Below are 5,804 nucleotides of genomic sequence, written 5' to 3' on the forward strand. Positions count from 1 at the left end.
ATCTATATAAGCAACCCATGGCATATATATATATATATATATATATATATATATATATATATATATATATATATATATCCACACCTGTGAGACCCATGTATTAAATGTGTTAATTTAAAAAAGTAAAGTTAAATATTAAGCTCTAAATATCTAAGAACTTTCGACTTAATACAAATAAAAAAAATAATGAATTATTAAAATTGAAATGTTTTTTTTATTCTTTAAATTTAAACAAATAATTTAAATAAATAAACAAAAGAATCTAATCAACTTTATTTTGAAAAATTTGAAATTAGAAGTTAGGTCCAATAATGAAATTGATATCCATTTATTATTACATTAAAAATATTATATGAAATTTAATAAAATAAGAAAACCCATAAAATGACATGTGAAAAAAATTAATTTTTAATCACTACAAAATTACATTTAGCAAATTGAATGAGAGTGTGATATGTGACAAAAAATCTTCATTTATTAGAGTAACTAGATTATGACCCGCGTAAAACGCGGGGAACGTATAAAAAAATACATATAAGTCATAAAAAAATGATACAATAATTTAAAAAAAAAAGATAAAATAACAAAAACAAACTTCGCGTTATTGATTATATTGAAAAGTTGAAAAAATAAAATGAAATGTCTGGATATCTGATATCGTTGAAGGACCTCTTTACAGACAATATTTTTTTTAATAAATGACAGTAATATTCAGTATGGTTCCTGTTTTTTCAAAAGTAATAAAAGTAAATAGCAATGTACTTTGAAAGTTTATTGTTATAAGTTGTAAAGTTGTTTTTTGTAAAGTTGTAAAGTTTTTTCTTAAGTAACATAATTTACAGCAATGTACTTTCAAAGTACATTGTTATATAGTGTCCTAGTGTTTTTTTAAAACTTAACATAAATTGTCCCTATTAACATATTAAAAGTAAACAAAATGTATATTGATATCATTTAAAAATTCATTCATTTTTTTAAATGTTAATAACATGTTAAAAGTAAACAACAATGTAGTTTATATATATATATATATATATATATATATATATATATATATATATATATATATATGACATAGGAAGCTATTCAAAACTATTCAATCAAATAATAACCTACTGACTAAACATACTGTAATATATATATATATATATATATATATATATATATATATATATATATATATATATATATATATATATATAGAAAAATGAAATATTATAAAAATATCAACATGGGTTTTGCTTGTAGACAAAAAATAATAAACCATAGCTTTACTAACATTAGATTCAGTCTCAATATCATCTTTTCCAATCATCTCAAAAAAAATTAACAGAAAAGCCATTGACTTCACAACATTTTCAGTCTCAAAATCATCTTTTTCAATGATCCATGAAGAACTCCAAGTATCATCCCAACATTTTCAAGTGACCATCGTGTTTCATATCATGGAATGGAATGGAATCATAAACGAATGGAATAAGAAAAGGTAATGAGGAAAGGTAATAGACTCACCATATCACCTTTTGAGATGCTTCCAACAAACAGTAGCAAGACGGAATCGGAAACAACAGTCGCATCCTGGATAAAAACAGAGTTCGCTTTAATCTTTTCATTAAATACCAACCACGAGAATGGAATTCTCAAATCCTTGGAATTAACCGAGTTCTATAGCAATAAAAAAAAACAAATTCATATTATAAAAATAAAAATATATATATAATATTAAAAAAAGTATTAGAATTTAGATAAACGAACCTACCGAGTGTAAAAGAACCTGACCATCCTCCATGGTTTTCAGCGAGAATGACTTTTTGTTATGCTGATGTCAGCAAAAGCAAGTTATCATTTATAAAGAAATTAATTAAAAAAAACTTACGATAACGGAGGAAATTCTGGGATACAAGCCGTAGCAGATAACTGCATGAATGAGATTTTTGTCATAACTCCAAACATTGAAAATGACCATATTACCCTCGACAAGACCAGTATCTTTAAGCAAAGATAAAAACGCTCTTTGTCACACCCCCAAACCGGAATGACGGAAACGTTCGAGGGCGGAGGACGTCATGTTTAGTATCACAACACATGCATCATAGTAATCATAGCAACAAACAACCATTGCATTAATATTAAAGTGTTTACAAAGTATGTGGTTCACAAAAGATAGACTCCAAAAGTAAATAACAAAACAAGACATGAAGCTACTATGCTCCATCTTTTGAATCCCAGTGCGCGTACCTGTCTACTAGTTTCCTGAGAATACAAGTTATTTTGAAAGAGTAGATCAACATTTAAGCTGGTGAGTTCATAAGTATTTTAGTGATGTAAAGTAAGTTGTAAGTTCCTTTAGAAAAGTTCGCATGTTCCTCCAGAAAATTCTATATTTTCTGATATGATGAAAGATAAGTAAAAATGGCTCTACAATCCCTTCTATGAGTACCAAATGGATACAAGTTATATAAAACCCAGAGTAAACAGACAATCGATTGTGTGAATTTGCCCTAAGCCCACAACCAAACAAGGAACATGAAATGAGGCGGAAGTCACACATCCCATTGTTTGTTAGATCTTCGTTGTATATAACCTTGGCATATTCATTTGATACTCACGGAGTTAACTGTAATAGTTCCTTTATATTTGATGAAAAGATTCTTTACGAAAAACCCATATTTCCTTTAGTAAAAATGGTAACCACAATAGTTCCTTCTATAATCACTTAGTTTATACTAGCTATATATAGCCTAATATCGAACAGACAATTAACTGGGTGAATCTGCCCTAAGCCCACAACCAAACAAGGAATAGGAAGTAAGGCGGAAAGCACACATCCAACTACTTATATGATATTAATTATATATAACCCTGTTGTATAAACTAAGGTATTATAGAATTAACCATTAAAGGTCCTTTAAGTTATACTGGTTTAATAAAATGGATTAAACCCTTTTACGGATAAGTTTCTAGTTTTTTCTACCAAATGTTCTATTTGAAAAGTATGTTTTGTACTAGAAAACAGTTTACTGAATTTGTATGCTATGACCTAACCCGTACTTGTTACTCCTTATGATTACTTGGTGTATACAGAATATATATCTAGCTAAGATCGAATAGATAGTAGATTGTGTGAATCTGCTCTAAGCCTACAACCAAACAAGGAACATGAAATGAAGCGGAAAGCACACATCCTACTGCCTGTCAGATCCAATTAATATATATCCTTGATGCATCCATCAAGGAATCATAAAGTTAGCATTATAGGCCCCTTCTAACTGAATGTACTAAGACTCGACTGTTCTGTTTGTCATTTGTAATGATGTAAGTTTTCCCTAGTTTATAACTATCTTTACTAGAATATAGTTTGCATTACCTTTTATGTGAGAATATCACTATATGAATGTAATGGGAAAATGAAAGTATACAATAGTATTGTATAAAATAGCTACTGAAGTACTGACTACCTTAAAACCAGTTTGTAAATTAAGGTTTAAAATGTGATGAGGTTATAACCATACTCGATTTGACTAGTATAAAACACGACGCTCGAAAGACATCGAAAATGGTATGACATTTGTCACCCGTAGACTTGCAAGTCCTACTGTAGCTACCAGCAAGGTGTGGGGTGTCAATCCTGTATAGATCTATACACAAACTCACGCTCTCCCTCCAGGAGACTCTGGTTACAAAACGCGACATAACAAGTGTATTGCTAAGCCGTGAAGTAGTGGTTTCACATTATTGTTATCTTGTTCTTGTTATAGTATGTTCCTCCCTGAACTTGTTATAGTATGTTCCTCCCTGTACTAGTTATAGTATGTTCCTCCCTGTACTAATTATAGTATGTTCCTCCCTGAACTTGTTATAGTATGAACTGAAACCCTAAACTATACCCATTATTGTTTACTAGTGTGTTTACTTGAACTGTATCTGATTTGAAGAAAAGACTCGATTATCCACTGAGTTATAATTGTACTTTAAAAACAGAGTTTTATAAACAATAAAGTAACATAACTTTAAAAGAGTTTTTGAAATGATTTGATCACTTATAAACACATAAGCAATCCTTTAAAATGATGTTTATCACAAATAACATTTACACAATATTCATTGTGTTCAACTTGTATTCCCCCCCTTAAAAACATTTAAAAAATTGATTATAGGGGTATGAACACACCTTATGTGGGTGATTCAATTGAAGATTCGCGTAAGGATGAGAAGTTCCGAGACACAAACGAGTCCAAATAAGTGCTAGAAGCAAGTTAGTAGATTAAAGGAGTGTTCACGGCCCTATGGTGTGATCACGGACCAAGAACACATGAAGTGTTCACGACCCAACAAGGTTCACGGCCCAAGATGATGGGTGGTTCACGGCACAAGATGATGGTTCACGACCCAACTTGATGTTCACGGCCCAAAGGTGAGTGGTTCACGACCCAAAAAGATGAAGAACACTTGAAGATCTTTGTGTTTTGGCTAGTGTTTGAAGATCCTAAGTTGTATTCTAAGGAGATACAAAGGAAAGAGGGTGAAAAGAGTGAAAATGGTGTTCTTGAACTATGATACTTTGAGAGAGAAATGGAGTGTTTGCGGCCAAGGGTTGAGAAATGAGGAATACATGGAAGAAAGGTATATATATGGGAGGGGTTCACGGCCACCCTTGGGTTCACGGCCATGAACACCCTTTGATGGGTTTCCGGATCGATTTCATTCCTCTAATCCTAAGTTAACACTTCTCAACATCCAATCCATAAGTGTACTGGGCTTAGAACTCATTAGAATGAGCCTTAACAAGGCTAAAAGGCAATAGAAACTAGTCTAACTTTTGGTTTATTGGATTGACTTACTAGGTAGAAATTTTCGGGTTGTCACACTCTTCTCAAAGAATCAATAGCTTTCATGGACAGAGCAGACAGAAAATTCTTCCAACAATATTCATATCTACCAAATGCATGTTCAACAACTTTCCAACCCTCATACGCCCTAACAAGGGCAAAATGGTCACTATGATCTCGCAAAAATTGTGCTTTCGCCGCCTCTGCTAGCTGTACAAAAAGACCCATTATTTTCATAAAATATAAATTATTATTATAAAAAATGACTTACATCTTTTTTATCTAAAGGCGCTAAAAAATGATCTCTGACATTGCAACAACTATGAGTATTGGATCGTGGCAAATAAGAATTTCTCCCAAAATTAGCATTTTTCCAAGTTTGTGCTCCACATGAAGCATTGTCAAATAACAACCTATAAAATGTAGGTTTCCAAAACTTTATTATAAGAGTTTTGGAATATAAAAAAAATGTACCAAGTACAGTTAGATCTTCGTTCTAATATAAAGCACCAATAATCTTGAGATACTCAATTGCATTTTGAACCTATGAATGGGAAATAATAAGTATGATATTTTTTTCCTTTTTATATATAGATAAATCCATTGAAAAATGATTTAGAGACCAAGTGACGCAAGAGAGCGAAGCAGTGACAAATGAGGCAAAAAAAAAGTCAAATTACACTATGTGATTACTGATTACACAAAATGCATACCATAACTATCAAGATTCAATAATGAATCTCATAGTCTGGAACAAATAATGAATTACTTTTTAATTTTAAAAAGTGTTTTGGATGAAAAATAACTTATTCCGGTGGGGAATCTCTAATAAGTCATTTTTTCATAAGTTACCCCACACTTACTTATTAGCTTATAAGCTAATAAGCTAATAAGTTATAAGCTAATAAGCAATAAGCGTTTTTGCCAAACACCCCCTTAATCTCTAAACCAATACTCTCAGTAATTTTCTTGTAT

The sequence above is a fragment of the Lactuca virosa genome, chromosome 4, assembly GCF_052849685.1.
Source record: "Lactuca virosa cultivar CGN04683 chromosome 4, Lactuca_virosa_CGN04683_v6, whole genome shotgun sequence".
In the NCBI taxonomy this organism is placed as follows: Eukaryota; Viridiplantae; Streptophyta; class Magnoliopsida; order Asterales; family Asteraceae; genus Lactuca; species Lactuca virosa.